Raw genomic sequence first — 21,662 nt, forward strand, 5'->3', positions numbered from 1 at the left:
CAGAAGATCACATCTAGAACCACGGTCAAGAATGTGAGCCAGATTTTCTGGGGCTCGGTCCTGGCTTTGTCACTTAACTGTGTCACTTGGAGCAAGTCACATACCTCTTGCAGACTCAGTTGCTCATCAAAAAAATGGGAATCGTATATATATATATAAATATATATAACATATAATTATGTATTTATTTATAATAAATGTGTATATATAATTATATAAGATTATAATAATCACAAATGGGGTTATATATAATATATAGTTATACATTAATTTATAATATATATTTATTTATAATATATGTGTATATATACACATATATACATATGTATGTCTGTCTATATCTAAATGAGCTAACCATGTAAAGCCCTGTGTACGTGCCTGGCATGTAGGATACTTCATCACTGTCACCTCTTTTTGTTATTATGACCTGAGCGTCTCCCTGTTCACCAGCCCTTGTTCTTTAGTCACAGGTTGACAGTAGATCCTGAGGAACCTCAGTTCTATCCCGAAATGTGAAAGCCTTTTTACTCAACCACAAAGAAGTGGTCAGCAGAAAACTGGGCATCCTGGCCTCTGGGGCCACGAGCAGCACTCAAGAGGAGCTACTGTTTTCCCTGCCTGTTAGCATGTGGCCTGGGGCCTTCTGGGCTATTTGAAAATTAGGACACAAGAAGTCCAAGCAGCACCTGGTGATTAAAGTGGGTTCTCTATCAGAGAGAGGCGTGACCTTCGAGGGCATCCATACAGGAGCCAGGGGCAAAGCAGAAGGTGGGAGGGACTCTCCAGGCTCAACCCTTTCAGCATAGTCAGGGGAGCCTGGCAGCTGGATTCCAGCCCTGCCCAGAGCCACCCAGAGAACTGAGGGAGGGGGATAGCTGCTCAGCTGAGTGATGGGAGGCTCCAGAAATAGTTGTCAACCTCATCGAACCAGAGATGAGCCCTTAGGACAGCCAGGGTGTTGATTTCCAGCCAGGCAGGGCTTTGGTTCTCCAGTGGGATGTGGACAGGGTTCACTGCAGCCTCTCAGCAGATGAACTAGGGGAGAGACACTACCCCAACCATGCTCCCCCGACCCTTGGGTGTTAAGTAAAAGTATCTCCTCTTTTCCTCTCTGCTCTCTCCACTTTACAACAAAATAGTATCTTTAGTCTGCAAAACCAGGACCAGGAAGAATCTTCACAGCTAGACGGGGCCATGGAAAGATGATGAGGTATATCGGGAAATATGTAACCTCGTAATACTTCTGCTGCAAAACCTCCTGACATTCTGAATGAACAGTCACATGCAGCCTCTTTCGTGCAAAATGGAGCTCATAAGAAAGTAAAGCAAATCTGTAGGGGCCAAATGAAGAGGGAACTGGAAGTCAGAGCTTCAAGTACATGACTGATGTGGTATATTCCCTGGGGATGGGGGTGTACATGCTGGTTTTGGGAACCAGGGCACTTGGGTTTAAAAGTTCGTCCAGGACATTTGTGTGATTCTCAGTTTTTGGATGTTGGTGAAAAGTGCTGCTTAGAACATTCTGGTATGTGAGTTTTTGTTGAACATAAGATATTTATGTTGGACAAATATTTAAGATACAAATTATTTAATTTAGGTATGTATAAACTCAGATTTGGAGAATACTGCTAAACAGATTTTCAGAGTGGTTGTTCATTTTAAATAACAGCATATGGGCCAGGCACTGTGGCTCATGCCTGTAATTCCAGCACTTTGGGAAGCCAATGCAGGAGGATTGCTTGAGGCCAGGAGTTTGAGACCAGCCTGGGCAATATAGTGAGACTCCATCTCTACAAAAAATTAAAATATTAGCTGGGCATGGTGGTGTGCACCTGTAGTTCCAACTACTCAGGAAGCTGTGATAGAAGGATCACTTGAGTCCAGTATATGGAGGCTGCAGTGAGCTGTGATCACACCAGTGTGTTCCAGACCAGGCAACAAAGCGAGACCCTGTATCAAAAAAAAAAAAAAGAAAAAAGAAAAAAAAAGTCCAACAGCAATGACAACAGTGTAGGAGCATTCTAATTGCTCCACATCCTCCCCAACAATTTGTATTGTCTTTTCCTCAGGCTTATTTTAATCACTCTGGTGTGGATTTGCATTTCTTTCTTCCTTTCTTCCTTCTTCTTGGCGCGCGCGGCCTTTCCTTCTTTCCTTCCTTCCTTCCTTCCTTCCTCCTTCCTTCTTCCTTCCTTCCTTTCCTTCTTGCTTCCTTCTTCTTCCGGGTCCTTCCTTCCTTCCTTCATTCCTTCCTCCTCCCTCCTCCTCTCTCCCTTGTCCTCCTTCCTTCCTTCCCTTCCTTCCTTCCTTCGCTTCCTTCTTCCTTCCTTCCTTCCTTCCCTCTCCCTCCTCCCTCCTCCTGCGCCATCCGCCTCCTCCTTTCCCTTGCCTTTCTTCTTCCTTCCTTCCTCCTTCCTTCCTTCCTTCCTTCCTTCCTTCCTTCCTTTCCTTCCTTCGCTTCCTTCCTTCCTTCCTTCCTTCCTCCTTCCTTCCTTCCTTCCTTCCTCCCGTCCTCCCTCCCTCCTCTCTCTCCTTTCTTTCTTTGCGATGGACTCACTCTGCGCCAAGGACTGAGAGTGCAGTTGCCCGATCTCGGCTCACTACGCACCCCCCTCTTGCTCCCAGGGGGTTCAAGTGGTCGCCTGCCTAAGCCTCCCGAGGTAGCTGAACTACAGGTGTGTGCTACCACACCCCAGCTAATTATTTGTATTTTTAGTAGAGGAGGGGGTTTCACCATGTTGGCCAGGATGGTCTCCATCCTCTTGATTGGAGATTGTGACTGCCCACCTCAGCCTCCCAAAGTGCTGGGATTACAGTGTGACCACTGCGCCAGCCTTGGATTTGTATTTCTAGCGATGATAATAAGAGCGTACTTTCTCATAATTATTGTGGCTTTGATACCTGCTTTTATGAAAGTGTCCTGTTTCAAGTATTTTGCTCATTTATTTCTAGTGGGTCATTGACTTTTCTTACTGATTTATATGTTCATACTTGAGTTATAGATTTGTATTCTGTGAAATATAAATCTTTGACCATAAATATTATTGCAAAAATCTCTCGCACCATTCTTTAGCTTCTTTTTACTCTTTCTTTTTCCTTCCTTTTTGTAGATGGAGTCGCACTCTAGTTGCCCAGGTCTGGATGCCAATGGCGAGATCCTCGGCTCCTGCAACCTGTCTCCTGGGTCAAGCAATTCTCCGAGCTTCAGCCTCCTGAATAGCTGGATTTCCGTTGCCCCACCACCATGCTGCCTAAAGTATTTTTGTCATTCCTTTAGTAGAGTGGGTTTCACCATGTTGCGCCAGACTGGTCTCAAAACTCCTCACCTCAGGTGATCCAGCCCACCTTCGGCCTCCCAAGTGTCTGGGATTAAGGCAAAAGCACCACACCCGGCACTTCATTCCTTGATGTTTTTGATAAGCAGATGTCCTGAGTTTATTAAAGTTCAATCTCTTATTTTTTCCTTATAAGATTAAATTACTTAAAAAATATTTGCTTTGTCAAAATCCCATGATTTTCCTGGTGATTTTTAAGATTTATTTTTATATTTTCAAATTTAGAACTACAATCCATCTTGAATTCTTTTTTTATATATATAGTTTTTAAAAAATATGGAGGTTGATATTAATTTTTTTACGTCTAGATAGCCAACTGACCCAATGCTATTTATTGAAAATAATATTATTTCTCTTATTGTGTCACATTGTCACCCTTGCTGTAAATCAAGTGACCATATATCTATAGGTCAGTTTCTGGATCCTGGATTCTGTTCCACCGGTCTATTTGTTTATCCTTGTGACATTATCTTATTGTATACCATCACTTCATTTTATAATGAGTCTTGATATCAAATAGGGAAAGTCTTCCAACTTTGTTCTTCTTCAAGATTGTCTTGGTTTTTTTTGCCCCTTAGCATTTTCATATAAAATTTAGAATCAGCTTGTCAATTTCCATACACACTCACAGTAAACCTGCTGGGATTTTTATTAGAATTACACAGAAACTCTAGATATGCCAGATTGTAGAGAGTTTATATATTTATAATATTGAATCTTCCAATATTGAATGGTAGAGCTCTTACACACTTCCATTATGTTAATATCTAGGTTTGTGATTTTTTTGGATGCTACTATATATTAGTCTGTTCAGGCTGCCATAACAAAATAACATAGACTAGGTAGCTTAAATAACAGAAATTTGTTTCTCACAGTTCTGGTGGTTGGGAAGTTCAAAAGCAAGGTACCAGCCAATTTGGTTCCTAGTGAGCATTTTTCCTGGTGTAGAAGAGGGTTATTCTTCTAGGTGGCCACCATCTTGCTATGTGTTCACATGATATCTTCTTTGTGGGTATGTCAGGAGAGATAGCAAGTGAGCAAGCTCCCTGGTGTCTCTTTTATAAGGGCATTAATCCCATCATGGAAGGCCCACCTTCATGGCCTCATGTAACCTTAATTATTTCCCCAAAGCCCCATTTTCAAATACAATATATTGGGGGTTAGGGCTTCAACATGTGAATTTTGGAGGGACATAAACATTCAGTACATAACATACTGTAAATTCTTCATGTAGGTTCAAGGTTGAAATGCATATAACCCATTTGGTTTGGGAATTCTTAAGATAAAACATTAATATAGAAGTGGTATCACTTCTATATTATACATTAATATACCAGTGGTATCCCTGCCATGTCTGTCAGAAGCAATAAAAAATCTTCTCTGGAGGAACGTTCCCTCAATTGAGGCAGTTCAAGATTGCTACGAACAGAGTCCTACTAAATATAAGTTCACAATCCAATTACAAAACATATGGGGAATCAATTTATTATGAGCAAGAGTCAGCAGACCAAGCAACTGATGGATTATATTTCAAGAACTTAAGACAATAGAACTATCAAATATTCTATAAAATAAATATATTTAAAATGATTAAAGACTTAAAAAGGAATTGAAAATTGATAAAGAGAATAAGACTATTAAAAGGAGGAGGCAGATTTGAAAAATAATCTAATAATATTAATAAAAATGAAAAGTATATAGTCATTAAAACTAAAAACTCAATGGACAGATTAGAGACAGCTGAAGGAGAATTAGGGAATTGGAAGGTACAGTAAAGGAAATTTCATAGAAAGCAGTTTAGAGAGATTAAGAGTTGGAAAATATGAAAGAGAGATTAAGAGACAAGTAGGACAGAATGAGAAATTCTAATATACATATAATGGGGTTTCCAGAAGGTAAGAAGATAGATAATGGGGCCAGGCATGGTGACTCATGCCTGTAATCCCAGCACTTTGGGAGGCCAAGGCAGGTGGATCACTTGAGGTCAAGTGGTCAAGATCAGCCTGGGCAACATGGTGAAACCCCACCTCTACTTAAAAAAAAAGTACAAAAATTAGCTGAGCGTGGTGGTGGGAGCCTATAATCCCAGATACTCAGGAGGCTGAGGCAGGAGAATCACTCGAACCTGGGAGGTGGAGGTTGCAGTGAGTTGAGATCGTGCCATTGCACTTCAGCCTGGATGACAGATGAGACTCCATCTCAAAAAAAAAAAAAAAAGAGAAAGATAGATAAAGGGGAAGAGGCAGCAGTTAAAGTGAAAGTGGCTAAACATTTTTTATAATTGATTTAAGACTTAAATCTTAAAAATCAGTAAGACTGATTACTCTTGAGTGGGAATTTAAAAAATGTATATGTATAGTTTAGAGGATAAAGGGGGAATCAGTAAAACTCAAACAATCCAAAAGAAAGAGAAAAGAAACAAAGAAAAGACAAAGTAGGAAGTATAAAATAAAGCAATGGCAATAAACCTAAACATATGAGTAATCATAATCCATACAAATAGAATAAATTATTCAGTTAAAAGACAGAAGCTAGGCATGGTGACTCATGGCCTGAAGTCCCAGCTACTTGGGAGGATGGTGTGGGAGGACTGCTTGAGTCTAGGAGCTTGAGGCCAGCCTGTGCACCACAGTGAGACCCTGTCTCAAAAAAAAAAAAAGACAGAGATTGTTACAATAGGTTAAACACACACACACACACATACACACGCACATGCAATCTAGTATTCTAGTATGCCTCTTGTTTACACGAGCGATGCAGAAAGTTTGAAAATACACACCAGGGGTATACTAATCAAAAGAAAGCTAGTTCAGTTATAGTAATAACAGACAAAATGGACTTTTTTATACGTGTATAAAAGTACTTTAAAGAGAAAAATAGTCACTACATATGGTAAAAGGAACAGTTCATTAAGATACATTCACCTCCATTGTACCTAGCAAGATCACCTTAAAACATATGTAGCAAAAATTTACAAAATTAGGGGGAAAAATAGACAAATCCATACTTGTAGTGAGAGATTTTAACATACCTCTCATAGTAATTGATAAACCAAGAAGACAGAAAATTAGTATGATTATGGAACATATGAACAATATAAGAAGCTTGAACAATAATTGTATGTGTAATTTTACACTCAACAATCAGAGAATAGGCCAAGTGCAGTGGCTCATGTCTGTAATCCCAGCACTTTGAGAGGCCAAGGCAGGCAGGTCACTTGAGGTCAGGAGTTCCAGACCAGCCTGGCCAACATGGCGAAACTCCAACTCTACTAAAAATACAAAAATTAGCTGGGCGTGGTGGTGGGCACCTGTAATCTCAGCTACTCAGGAGGCTGAGGCATGAGAATAGCTTGAACTCCAGAGGTGGAGGTTGTAGTGAGCCGAGATTGTGCCACTGTACTCCAGCCTGGGCAACAGAGCGAGACTTCGTCTCAAACAACAACAGCCTCCACCTGCCAAAAAAGTTAGATAATATACATTCTTTCTAAGCAGATACAGAAAATATACAGATTTTGATCGTGCTCTAGATATTTATATCATAAAGTTATTTATGGAAAGCTTAAAAACTTATAAAATGATACTATACCATATTCATGGATATTATCTTCTTAAGAAACATAAAATACATGGGAGCAACAGACCCTAAATTCAGGCTGTAGGTTTTTCTGCAGTTGGGAGGAGGAAAAGGGGATAGGGGAGGGACATATTAGGGGCCTCAGTGGTATCTGTAGTGCTTAAAACAATCTTACATAAAAGATCACCTTCCTGTCCTGATCCAGAAGGGGTCTAACCTCTAAGCCTCTCTCTCTCCCACTGATTATAACTAAAACTTTTAAAAGCAGAAAATTCTTAAGACTTGGAAAAGTCATAGCATGCAGTCTGGGGAAAGGAGTCAAAACTTGAAGAATGAACTGTTCAGAACTAAATTTCTCATTTCCTCCCTTCTATTTCCCAACTTTGATCTGAGGGCAGCCTAGTTGTGGACGTAAAATCCTGAGAAAAACCCTATATTTCTGGCCAGAGGACTGAGAAAATGGATCCCTGGGAACTAGATAACAGGGCAGCAGTCCCCAACTCTTTGGCACCAGGGACCAGTTTCATGGAAGACAATTTGTCCATGAACCTGGGTAGGGGATGTTTCAGGATGATTCAAGTGCATTACATTTATTGTGCCCTTTTATTTCTATTGTTATTACATTGTAACATATAATGAAATAATTATGCAACTCACCATAAGGTAGAATCAGTGGGAGTGCTGAGCTTGTTTTCCTGTAACTAGACGGTTCCATCTGGGGGTGACAGATCATCAGGCATTAGATTCTCATAAGGAGCACACAACCTAGATCCCTTGCATGCGCAGTTCACAACAGGGTTTGTGCTCCTGTAAGAATCTGATGGCTCTGCTGATCTGACAGGTGGCGGGGATCAGGCAGTAATGCGAGCGATGGGGAGTAGCTGTAAATACAGACGAAGCTTTGCTTGATTGCCCACAGCTCACCTTCTGCTGTGCTGCCTGGTTCCTAACAGGCCATGGACCTGTACCGGTCTACGTCCCAGGGACTGGGGGCTCCTGGAGCAGGGGAAATGCTGGAGAAGAAGGATTCCTTAGTTCTGTGTATGGACCAACACAAATCTTGGGTTCAGCCTGAAGTTGCATATACCCAGGACAGACCTAAAAGCACTACAGCAAACGTTTTCACAACTGACCTGACACTAGAACCCTGCAAACAGAAGGCAAGACAGAACCTGTAATCTCAACACAGCAGGGTTGATGGCCTGCTAAACAAAACGAAACCAACATTCTCTAGAAGTTTTACAAGAAGAATCTAGAATTTCACAGAGTATTATTAGAAATGTACGAGATACAATCCAAACTTACTTAACACATAAAGAACCAGGAAAATGTGATTATTTTTCAAAGGAAAAGGCAATAGATTATGTTAATCCTGAGATGGCCCAGATGCTGAAGTTATCAGACAAATACTTTATCTGTTATAACCAAGCCCACGAGGTAAAGGTAAACACCTTAAGATGGAAAGAAAAAAGTGGCAAATAAATAGAAACTATTATAAAAGAATACAATACAACTTTTGAAAGTGAAAATTATAATATCTGAAAAACAAAATTCATTGAATGGGCTTAATAGCAGAATGGAGATGGCAGAGGAGTCAGTGAACTTGAAGATGTATCTATAAAAATTATCTAGTCTAAAGGACAGAGAGAAAAAAATGATTGAAAAAAATTAATAGAATCTCAGTGGCCTGTGGTATAAGACCAAAAGTTCTGACATTCTTGTTCTTGTACCACCAAAAGGAAAGAGAAAGGAGACTGGATTAGGAAAAAATATATATTTGAAGAATTAACAGCTGAAAATGTCTTACATTTGGGCAAAACATAAATTTGTAGATGTAAGAAGCCTGGCAAGTCTCAAACAGAATAAACTAAAAGGAAATCATGTCCAGATGCATCACACACTGTTGAAAACCAGGTATAATGGAAAAATCTTGAAAGCAGCCAGAAATAAGTAACACATTATATATAGGGGAACAATGATTCATACGACTGAGTATTTCTTACCAGAAACCATGGAGGCCAGAAGACAGTAGAATAACATTTTTAAAGTGCTTAAAGAAAGGAGCTTTTAACCCAGAATTCTATATTCAGAAAAAATATCCTTCAGGAATGATGGTAAAATAAAGACATTCTCAGATTAAGAAAAAGTGAGAGAATTCTTTGATATTAAACCTGCTCTAAAATAAATGCCAAAGAGAGACTTACAGGCTGAAGGTAAATGGTACCCTCAGGAATGAAGGAAGAGCAACAGAAATGGTAAATATTGGGCTAAATAAAATACCCTATTTTTATCCATTTAAATTATTTAAATATTTACAGCTGTTGAAGGCAAAAATCGTAACATTGGTGAGGTTCTCAATGTATATAGATATAAACATAACAGCTATAACATAAAGGGGGAGGGTAAAAGTATGTATATGTTTGTCAGACTCCTACATTTTACTTTGAATTGGTAAAATAGTAACTTGAAGTAGACTGTAAAAGACTAGGAATGCATATTGCGATATCTAGAACAGTCACTATACACACACACATATACAAAGAGATATTGCCAAAAAAGCCAATAGATACATTAAAATGAAATACTAAAAACTTTAAGTAATTCAAAAGAAGGTAGGAACAATGAAACAGAACCAAAACACATAGAGGACAAACAGAAATCACATAATAAAATAATAGACATACATTCAACCATACCAATAATTACATTAAATGTAAATGATCTAAACATACTGCTAAAAAAACAGAGATAGTCAGATTGGATAAAAAAGACTCAAATATAAGCTGTCTACAAAAAGCTAATTTAAATATGACATAGGTTAAAAAAGGAAACAATATAAAGCAAATATGATGAAATGATAGAATCAAGTGGTAGATACCTGTGAGTTAATTCTGTTACTTGCTATTATATTCTATATGTTTGAAAATATTCATAATAATAATAAAAGGTGATTGGATGATTTCTTACATAAATATTCTAGTCCTCTAGGGAAGGAAAGGAAAGATTGGCTAATGGATACAAGTTATGGCAAGATGGGAGGGATAATTCTAGTGTTCTATAACACTTTAGGGTGAATATAGTTAACAATAATTAAATGTACATGTTCAAAAAGCTGAAAGAGAGAATTTGTTTTTTTTTTTTTGAGACAGAGTCTTACCCTGTCACCCAGGCTGGAGTGAAGGGGAGTGATCTCAGCTTACTGCAACTTCTGCCTCCTGAGTTTAAGTAATTCTTGTGCCTCAGCCTCTTGTGCCTCTGCAGCTCTGTAGCGATTATTATTATATACATTTTTAAAGACAGAGTCTCGCTTTATTGCCCAGGCTGGAGTACAGTGGCATGATCTTGGCTCACTGTAATCTCCACCTCCCGGGTTCAAGCAATTCCCCTGCCTCAGCCTCCTGAGTAGCTGAGACTACCGGCATGCATCACCACGCCTGGCTAATTTTTTGTATTTTAATAGAGATCGGGTTTCACCATGCTGGCCAGGATGGTCTTTATCTCCTGACCTCGTGATCCGCCCACCTCAGCCTCCCAAAATGCTGGAATTATAGGCATGAACCACTGTGCTCAGCCTAAAAGAGAGGATTTTGATTGTTCACAACACAAAAAAATGATAAATGTTCGAGGTGATGGATATGCTAATTACCCTGATTTGATCATTATACATTGTACACATGTATCCAAATATCACTCTGTGTCCCATAAACATGTACAATTATTGCATATCAACTAAAAATAAAAAGAATCAATGCCCTTTAGATGGGTATATAAGATCTTTAGATGCCCAGTTCCAGACTGATGTCTCATCTTTTTCCCTTTAGTCCCTGGTATGGGACCAGAGCTGAGGATCTGGAATCAGACTGCTTAACTCAAATTCTACTTCTTACCTGGTGATCATGTCCAAAGGACTTTAATTTTCTTAAACCTCAGAAGACTTCAACTGTAAAATAAGTATAACATTGCCTAACACTAAGGGTTTATTTTGAGGAATAAACGTAATATTGTACCTAAGTAATGGCAAAATGCTTGGCACATAGGACTTGTTCAAATGAACGTGAGCTGTTATTAGCTAGACTGATTCGCCTGGCTAAGTCACTGATTCCACTACAGGTCATCCTAATTCCTTGCCTTTTACTACCAACAAAACACAGATTGCAACACATTAATGGCTGGTGAAATCAATGGAGTTTATTGTGGCCAGCATTACAAAAAATTGTAATGAAATGATATACAACAGAATAGAATGGGTTGGAATTTAACAGAATTTAAAATAGCAGAATAGAATAGCATTTTTAAAAAGTGAATTTGTATAGTTAGGGTAATGATTGTTACAGCGTGTGGGTATAAAACATATTTATTTTTGTGGGTTTTGGCCAAAAGAAGCTTGAGAAACACTGATTTCCATGATTCCTTTTGCCTGGAGTAACGAGGCTTATTGTTGGCCTCCGGTGGATTTTCAACAGCCTGTTGGAGCCCCACTTCCTTGAAAAGTTTTCACATGATTTTCCTTAGCTGAAATGCAAAACCTGTGGAAGCCAAGGGTGGGTTTTAAACAAGGGAGTGATTAGATATGATTTACATTGTAAGAACAGGTGCTCCTGTGACGAGGACTGAGGAAGCCTCAGGAGGGAGTGAGAGCAGAAGGGAGCCCACCTGTGGTCATCTCAGCAACAGCAGAAGAACCTGGGCTGCTGGGAGTGGAGTTGGAGAGAAACAGGTTGATTTGGTAGTTATTCTGCAGGTAGAATGGACAGGCGAATTCCGCGAGATGCCCTGGGGTCGCTCGCTGCTCAGGCTCAGGTCTTTCTGTGGCTTCTTCTTGGTCAGTCTGGCTCCATTCCTCCATGTCTGGCTCCTATCACTGCCTACATTCGGAGTCCATTTTCTGATGCCCTCTTTCAGCTCTTTGCCTGCACTTACCTGTGACTGCCTGCTCATCTCTCCAGGTGAACTGGAGCTCCTGGGAGTCCTTTCCTTTGTGGGGGTTATCAGTATCAGAATGGAGTGACTTCCATCAAACTCTAACAAAATGGAGGCGGAGACCATGCAGAGCCAGCCTACACGCATGCCTGTAACAGGACTTCTCACCAGGAATCCCTGCACATATGCCTATGACGGGGACTATGCCAGGAACTCCTCACGTATGCAGGATTCGAGGTAAGTCATTTGCTCAAGGACACTTGCCCAGCAATGGCAGCCTCTACCAATGAGACGTCGCCAACTCCTGTAATCAATGGTCTTTGTTTCCAAACAGCTTATGTGGAATTCTCCTTTTTTTTTTGTCTGTAAAAGTTTTCTTTAGCTCCGAGCTCTTTAGATATGCCTATGATTCATCCCAGCACATGTTTCCCAGGTTGCAATCCTCTGCAATTCCCAAATAAGCTCTTTTTGTGGAGATCCTGTCTCTCTCTGTCATTATTTAGGTTGACACCTTTTATGTCCTGCATTGCTGTTGATGACACCCACATTTGTACCTCTTGCTTGAACGTCCCCATCCCCAACAATGAAATTCCTATCTCTGTCTACTCGGTACCTCTATTTGAACCGCTAAGATGAGTATCCCAAACCGAGCTCCTGTGATGCCCCCAAAGCTGCTCCTCCTCACCACTTCCTCCTCTCAGCAATGGCAGCTGTATTCTTCTTTGGGCTTTATTCAGTCCCCCAACTTTGGAGCTTTCTTGACCCCTCTCTATTGTTCACACGCCATATTCAGTGTGTCGGCAAATCCTTTGGCCCTGCCTTCCAAAGACATCCAGAATCTCCTCACTTCTCACGACCTCTCTGTCTCACTCTGTGTCAGGCCATGCTGTGTGTCACTTGCACAGTCGCAGGAGCCTTGGATCGAGTCCTTCAGACCTTCTACCTCTTTGACTTCATCTCGTGCTGCTCCAAGCCCCGTGCTCTTCCTTGGACACACCGGGCATGCTCCTGGCAGAGCCTGTGCACTTGCTGTTCCCTTTGTCGGGAAGCCTTTTCCCCAGATATCTGCTCAGCTCATCCCTTGTCTCTTTCAGTTCTCACTCAGATTCTCCTTCTCAGTTGAGTCTTTCTGACCATCCTCATTAAAATCAAATAACACCCCTACTCCACTCCCTTGCTCATTTTCCTCATCCATTTCCACCCCCCCAGGACTAATCACTCTCTAACATTCTCTCTCTGTATATTTTTAATATATTCATTTATACGTCTTGCATAAACAAAATGATTTGGTTTATTGTCTATCTCTTCTTGCTAGAATGTAAACTCCACAAGGGTAAGAGTGCTTGTTTATTTTGTCACCGTTGTGTCCCTGGCTCCTAAAATGCTGATGGTGTGGCCAGCTGCATGCGCTGCTGTCTCTATTTTGAAATCCTTAGTAAATTTTGGGCAAGACCCTCCTCTTTCATTTTATGCTGGACCTGGAAAATTACGGAGCGGGTTCTGACTTCCAGGCACATAGTACGCATTCAATAAATAATCTCTTGAATGAATGTTGAATGTGGTGGTTTTCAAAGCAGATGTGAGATAAGAGGTTACTGATTGGTAGACTGAATGGAGGGAGGGCTGATTATTCGTTCCTTCATTCAATAACATTCAACAAATATTTACCTGACATCCTTAGGGATTAAATTTCTGTCCACTGATAGCGAACCTCATACATTGTGTTGCACACTTCATAGATTTGAGGGATTTTAGGAATACAGCACCCTGTGATGTAGGTATGATTGTCTCCACTTCCAGATGAGGATACTGAGAAGTTAAGGCATTGCCTGAGGTCGTGTGGCTAGTGGAAGCCACAGGCAGAATTATCCCATGGCCGGCCAGGCTGAGCTGTGGGGGCAGCTCCTGTACTTTCAGTCTCCTCCTTCAGAATCCCTCCTCCTCACTCCCCATTCATGGGCTGCTTCTCCCAGGATCAGGCAGCCTCTGTCCACGTTTTCTCACTTCACCCTTTCTCTTTGCAGAATTAGAAAGAATCGGCTCTCACCTATTTGTTTCTTACTGTGGATTTATCCATGTGTCACCTCTCCCAGGCAGAATTACATTCTGAAGGCATCTCTAATTGAGATTGCTCCATGGGGAAGGACTCTTAGACCTCAGGAAGCAGTTGTTAAGGCCCTGGAGTGAGGCAGGAACCCCAAAGCCCTGATGACACCCCATGTAGGTACCCCTAAACCTGCCTACATTTCAGGCCAGGCCTCCAGTATAGAGATGGAAAATAGTCCCACTTTTGGTCACAGATTCTAGAAAACTGTGAAATTCTGGGGAAATCCATTTTGAGTAATACCTTTTAGAAGAAGGAAAAATGGAAGTAGCTTATCATAGCATGGGTTTTGCTAGACAAAGATGGCAATACATTTAACAACTCTTAAGTATGCGCAGCTGACATCTCGTAGAGTAGGGCTGGTGACTAAACCAGAAGTTACTGTCTGCATCCTCTGTCACTTACAAATAAAAATGAGGACCAGGCCTTAGTTATGAAATGCATGAACAACCTCTGCTGTGGGAGCCACATAAAAAGATGGTGATTCCAAATATTTAACCTTATCATGTGTCTGTGTGGTTTCATTTGAAAATGTGGGGTGCCTGAAATTCTCAGAACTTCGAAAACTCTTAAGTTTTTTTTTTTTTGAGACAGGGTCTTACTCTGTTGCCCAGGCTGGAGTGCGGTGGTGCAATCATAGTTCACTGCAGCCTCAAACTCCTGGCCTCAAAGGATCCTCTCAAATACCTGGGATTACAGATGCATGCCATCGTGACCAATTTTTAATTTTTTTTTTGTAGAGACGAGGGTCTTTCTATGTTGCCCAAGCTGGTTTTGAACTCCTGGACTCAAGACATACTCCCACCCTAGCCTCCCAAAGTGCTGGGATTACAGGCAGAATTCACCACACCCAGTTGAAACTCTATGCATTGAAATAACAAATATAAGAAATAGGTTAAAATATAATACATAATAAATATAATAAATACACAAATATATAAATATACTATTCTACATGTAAACTCATATGTATTTTATATATGAATATATTATATATTTTGTATATGACTATATTATATATTTAATATAATATATTGTATATATATTTGAAAATATTGTACATATAAAGTATATGACATATAAAATCAGAAATAAACGTAAGGAATGTAAGTATTGAAATTACATTGTAAGCTTGCTTTTTGTACTCAGACCTTCCCCACAGTATTAGGATGGTTTCATTGGCAAGTAAAAGAAACTGACCCTAACCCAGCTTAGGACTTCAGGAAAATTGATTGAATGATTGATTGATTGCTTCTATGACTGAACACGCTGCCTCACCTCCAGGCCTCCTGGCTTGATGCTCAGAGGGGCAAAAGGAGCTTCTCTCTTCTCCCAGCAGTCCCATGTCGAATCCTAGGTGAGCTCGGGCTGGCCTTACTCGGACACATGCCCTTCCCTTGTGCCCTTGACTTAGCAGGAAGGATGGGGGGCTGATTAGCCAGACCTCGAGGGGGCCAGAAACTGTGACCGAACCCCCGAGAATCAATACCGTCAGCTTTGGGGAGAAGCAGCTCCCAGAAAAAAGAAACAGTAATTGCTTATAATCTTGCTTTTCTTTCCATGCTGACAAGAGACATTTTCCCCGAGACTGACAGAAAGCGCCGTGTTGTCAAGAACTAGTCCTTTCTCTTAGCTGTTTTCATAATTCCAGGTGTTTTGTGTTCCAGTCAAAAGACTCAAGAAAAGAAAAATTTCCCGAGACAGAGGATCAACTTCTTTATTTTGGAAACAGTAGCTAACATGTGGTCTCTGGACTCAGGCTAACCTAGATTTCAACACTGCATCTCCTGTGGAGTGTAGGAACGTGGGAACTTAGGTCTTGTTGACCTTCACTTTCCCCATTTGTAAAACACAGATAAAATTATACCCCTCTTAGTTTTATGGTAAGGATTAGATAAAATAACACATATTACCAAATAGCACAGGTCTCTGTAGATTTTCTTTTATTTACTTTCTCCTTCAAATACCCACTGGGTAATTTTTTACCGCTGGAGAAGCCTTGGAAAAGCGGTGATACCAGATGCATTCCCTTATCTTATCTCTTGTCACATTCATTATGCTGAAATCATCCATTTAAGTGTGTCTCTCTCTTTTATTTTCCATCAGGCAGTAGGTTCCTTGAGATCCAGGGCCATGTGTTATCCATTTTGATGTCCCCAGTGTCAAACTTAATGCCTGGGAACACAATAGGAATTCAATCAATGTGGAGCTGCTGAACTATTGAACCACCAGGTAGAGCTTTTGAGGATGACCGATCGTTGTTGCCTTTAGAAAAGCCAGATTGATGGGTTCCACCCACACAGAGCCAAGTTAGACTATTTTCTGGAATTCGTTTAACCCGGGGTATGTATTTACCTGGACCTCAAATGGAATGTTGATGTGACCAAGTCATTTTATAGGGGAATGGCAAGGCAGGGAAGAGGCAACAGGGAGTTACATGGCTGGTTGGAACCTTCACTCTCCTGCCTACTTGCTTGTGGAATCTTGAGGAAGTTTTTTGATCTATTTCTACCTCAGTTTTCTGATCCTTAAAATGGTACCGCAATAATACCAACCACATAGGACTACTGGGATAATTAAATGAGACAATGTATTTAAAAAGCCACTGTGGGCAGGGCATGGTGGCTCATGCCTGTAATCCCAGCACTTTGGGAAGCCGAAGCAGTTGGATCACTTGAACTCAGGAGTTCAAGACCAGCCTGGGCAACGTGATGAAACCCCATCTCTAGAAAAAAAAACCCATCTCTAGAAAAAAATTAGCCAGGCATGGTTGGCATTTGCCTGTAGTCCCAGCTACTTGGGAGACTGAGGTGGGAGGATCACTTGAACCTGGGAAGCAGAGGTTGCAGTGAGCCAAGATTGTGCCACTGAACTCCAGCCTGAGATGTTTTTTTTTTAAAAAAAAAAAAGCCACTGCCTTGATACATCAACATGCAATATGGAAAGGTCCCTGAACTGGGGCCACAGGGTTTGCTTGGTAGGCACTGTGTTTGTAGGAGTACAGTCTTAGCTGCTGTAACAAAGAGGCTCCAAAGTATAGTGACTTACTGAGAGAAGTTGATCTGTTTCCATGTCACAGTCTGGAGGTCAGCAGATCAGGTCTGCTGGGGCAGCTCCACATCCTTAATACGTGCTTTCCATCTCTGTGTCTTGGGAGATACCCCAGTTCTCGTCCTCTCCTTCCAGCAGTGGAAAGGGGGAAAGGGACCGGGCATGGGGGGGTCCGATGATACTACCAATTTTTTTAGGGCAAGATCAGGATGTGGCTCTCATCACTTCTGCGGGCTTTACCTAGTCACATGACCATGGCTACTGCAAGGGAGACTGGGAAATGTAGTCTTTGGCCAGGCAGCCATGTTGCTGGCTAAAATTTATACTACAGAAGTATAGAAGAACAAAAATTGGGAGACAACCAGCCACCTGCCATAGCCACTTAGGACCTCATGAAGAAAGGCAAGAGTGATAGTTACCTCTCAAAAAGGCTCTTTGCTGGGTTCCCTTGGCAGCAAGTGCATTGTACAAAGTCTAACTCCCCATGAACCAGAAGGGAGTTCAGGAAATGATTCAGGCTCCCTGGCTGACTCAAACACTCAGGATCCTGGAGAGAAAAGTAGCCATACACCCATTTGGGGCTTGGGGTTTAGTTTATAATAATAATAATGACTTTGGCACAGAAAACTTCCTGAGGGTTAATGAATGACTGGCTTGGATTAATAGCCCAAATCACTGCTGAAGTCTATCAACTCCTTCCAGCTTCATATTAATCTACAGGAAATTCTTTGTATACCCAGCTATTACTGCTTCAATCTCACAAAATAAAAATGAATGGATGTTTCATTAGAACTTGGAAAAAAACTTGATCACCATTGTGGGTGGCCACCATGCTATTATTATTTTTTTTTTTCAGGCACATTTCCTGCATTTCCTCTGGTTCTCTTTCTGGCTTCAATTTGCTTCAGTGGCAACAGCAGCAGCTGGCCCTCTAGACTAACATCTCCTTGCTATTTATAATACACTTTGCAATGCTCATTATTTCTTAACTTTGTCTCCCCAGATAGACTGGGAGCTCCACGAGGTCCGAGACAACCTGAAGTCTCCCAGCTCAGAAGAGACTTGCTATGGCAATCACTCAGTAACTATTTGTTGAATTGGACATAGTAGAAGAGTGAAGAATTTTAAACAAGTCACCATCAGTCCAGTGGATTCCTCAAAGCAAACCTGGAAATCTTGGCATGAGTTGGATTTAAGGCAGTACATTTTCAGCTCCTCAAAATTTGAACAGTTTCTCAAGAGAACAACTTGAAACAGAAAGGAAGGATGTAGATGTGGTTGTAGAAGATGATGTCTAAGGCCACCAAACTGTCCACTGTGAAGATAAACCATGCATGTTTAGTAGGCGGTGGCTCCCCTTCCCTGTGGGGAGTCCCACTGCTTCCCTGGCCTGGGAGTTCTCTGCCAGTAGATGTTATTGACAAAATAAGCAAAGTCCCCTGATTCAGATAATTAGAGTTTATGATAGCTCTAGATTGCCACTGCCATGCTATTTAAAGTCCTGCTTTATTGTCTGACATGAGTTCGGCATCTGTGAGGACTTGTCCAATGCAAGGTACAATCTCCACTGAAAGATACCACCAGCACATCTTGCCACTGTGCTGTAGCAAGCTGGGCAGTACAATGATGTTGGCAGGACCCTGTTTAGGTGGAGGATGGCTACCTGGGCATCAATAATATTCTACCTTGATTCCACATTGATTCCCAAACAGCTCTTCACCCACATCTTCTAATTAAAGCAGCAGACAGGAGTCCCAGCTAGAGAAAAGTTCTGGGAGCAGGAGAGGTGTTGGTGGCTTTAAAACCAGGGGTAAAGACTGAATTAGGAGGTTAAGCAGGAGTAGGATCAAAGGCTTAGAAAGTGCTTGTTTCCTTCCATTGTTCTTATGAGAGCTGATAAGGGGCTTTCAGTTTTGCGGGGAGCCTTGGAAGAGAATGAGGGAATTTAATCAACTAGCGGGACCTTTCCAACCTACATTTCCCAGTGTTTGTTGGGTGATACGTTTGCCTAATAAGTTAAAGCTTCCAAAAATAGAAAGGAAAGCTTGGTGACACTAAGCTCTGGCATGCTGTCATCTTCTGGCTAGGGGTCTTGTGCTTCTGTTTTTCTATTTCTGACCAAGGACATAAAATGTGTTGTGACCTCTCAGATAGTGCTATGGCATCATGTCCAAGCAGCAACTAACCGGAGTGGAGTTTTCATAGGTAAAAAAGTATTGAATAGCTCAGCCACAGGGAGGATTTCACGATAAATTGCTTTTTCAGAAAATGACAAAGGGGCAGACACTTGCGGTTCTTCCATTCCAAAATCAAGATGTTGGTAGGACCAAGATCCCCATGGAGGCTCTGGGAGAACCCATTTCCTTGCCTTTGCCAGCTTCTAATGCTGCATTCCTTGCAATCCTTGATTGTTGACTCCTTCCCCCATCTTCAAAGCCAGCAGAGCAACACCTTGTTTCATTGCCTTCTCTCCTGTCAAATCTCCTTCTGCCTCCTTCCTGTAAGAACACTTGTGGTTGCATTTAGAGGCTACGATGATAATCCAGAATAATATCTTTATCTCAAGATCTTTGACTTAGTCTCGTCTGCAAAGTCTCTTTTGCCACAGAGGGAAACATTCACAGGTCCCAGGGGTCAGGCTGTGCACATCTTTGGGGGACTTTATTCTGCCTACCACACTCATCTTTCTTTTTTCAGACGGAGTCTTACTCTGTCGCCCAGGCTGGAGTGCAGTGGCATGATCTCAGCTCACTGCAACCTCTGCCTCCCGGGTACGAGTGATTCTCCTGCCTCAACCTCCCAAGTAGCTGGAATTACAGGCGCCTGCCACCACGCCTGGCTAATTTTTGTATTATTGGTAGAGATGGGGTTTCACTATGTTGGCCTGGCTGGTCTTGAACTTCTGACCTCAGGTGATTCTCCCACCTTGGCCTCCCAAAGTGCTGAGATTACAGACATGAGTCATCATGCCTGGCCCCACACTCATCTGTTAAGTAGAGCTAGGAATTCCTATCCTAAGGGACACAAAAATGAAAAAAAGATAAGATTTGTGAAGAGGCACATAATGAAAGCCCATACATGTTGCTGAGTTTGGAGGAGGGTGGGTCTGACCTCCCATTGGCTGGTCTCCGCCTGATGGACATCATGAAGAATGAGAGAGCCAGGACTAATGTGACTGGGGGATGTTCAGGGGCCAGAGTGGCTTGAGGTGCCAGCAGCCCTGGTCGAAGGATGACTTCAGGAGCAAGGCTCAGAGCTGGGTGGAAGAAGCTTCAATAAACAGCACCTGAGCCAAGCATGATGGTGTGTGCCTGTGGTTCCAGCTACTCAGGAGGCAGGTGGGAGGATGGCTTGAGTCAGGAGTTCGAGGCTGCAGTGAGCTATGATCACACTACTGTACTCCAGCCTGGGTGACAGAATGACAACCTGTCTCTAAAAAGAAAAGGCACCTGGATGCTCATGACCGAGATGGGGTGGGGGCGGTGGGGGGGTGGGACGACTTCACTTTATAACTTTGCTTTCAGCATGATGTGGATTAGTGTCTCCCACGTGGGAAAATTATGTTTACCACTTAGAGAGTGGATAGTGCTTGGTTACCCCATGACACTGGACGGTGGCAGGCTTAACTCCCCCATCAAGGGCCTTAATGTATTTGGAGCCCTAGTCCTAGCAACAGCAGCAAATCTCCTTTTTCTTTTCCTCGAGCTGGTTGTTCACCACCGGCTGTTACATGGGAAGAGAAGACACACACCAGTCCCTTGTTTTCAAGAAGTCAGTCTGGTCATGTCCTTAGCAGGTTATTAATCTTTTTCAAACCCCTCCTCTTCACCAAGTTTTATGATCCTGGGAATGAGATTCCTCCCCAGCATCTTTAGAGTTATCAGGGGTTAGGATTGGTACAAGCAGCCACTTCCCTGGAATCATCAGTAGCCCTCTAGCCTCTAGGGGAGAGCTGCCAGCTGTCAGAGTTGTTGGGAATTACAAGGGAGAAACTAGGGAGAAGGAACTCAGTCCCTCAGTCTCTGAACTTGGCTCCTGGCAGGAGAAGCCAGGAGAGTGGGCCAGTCCTAGATAGGAGCTCTCCCAGGGAATTCCAAGGGTCCTCCCAAGATCCAGTCACAACATGAAGAATTACTGTTGGTTTCTTGCTCAGATGTGCCTGTGAATTCATCGCAGATGCTTGATGCATTTGACAATTGTTTAATTGCTTGAGTCCTACTGATATTCTTTAGGTCACTTCAAAGGAGTGATTTCAAGTATGATCATTGCCTCAAATCTGTATGGCTTTCCTTGCCTTTGAGGTGCTTTAAGAGGACTTATGTCCTTTGACTCTCCTAGTAACTCAAGAGGGTGGCTAAGATGCAACTCTAGAGGTCTCCAAGCTCTCTGCAAAGCCTGCCTTCAGTAGTCTGTGCACCACAAGACGCATAACTTTATTATTCTCTAGCTGAATTTAGCTCCTGCTTCGAGCCCCTGTTTTCCCATGTCATTTTAGGGGTTCCATGTTTTCCCTGGAAGTATATATATATATACACACATACACACATTCCAGGGGCCTCTGAGGTGCCAAGACATCAAGACATGTGTGGGGTCCATCTGGTTCACACTGATGTCCATGATCATTCGTCTACATGGGTCATCAAGGAGCGATTTCCCTGTTGGAAGCTCCAAGTAAA

At 41.9% G+C, this 21,662-nt stretch overlaps 1 long non-coding RNA gene across 1 annotated transcript in view; it reads left to right on the plus strand.

Annotated features, from left to right (window-relative positions):
* Positions 1 to 18,766, plus strand: part of LOC108536867 (uncharacterized) — a 22,321-nt gene extending 3,555 nt beyond the window's left edge. The window contains exons 2-3 of the long non-coding RNA XR_001887640.1: positions 11,858 to 12,068; positions 17,990 to 18,766. This is a non-coding gene — a long non-coding RNA (uncharacterized LOC108536867). The remainder of the gene's footprint in view (positions 1 to 11,857; positions 12,069 to 17,989) is intronic.
* Positions 18,767 to 21,662: the final 2,896 nt, after the last annotated feature.

This window comes from Rhinopithecus bieti, unplaced genomic scaffold (genome assembly GCF_001698545.2).
Source record: "Rhinopithecus bieti isolate Rb0 unplaced genomic scaffold, ASM169854v2 scaffold_13207, whole genome shotgun sequence".
Lineage (NCBI taxonomy): Eukaryota > Metazoa > Chordata > Mammalia > Primates > Cercopithecidae > Rhinopithecus > Rhinopithecus bieti.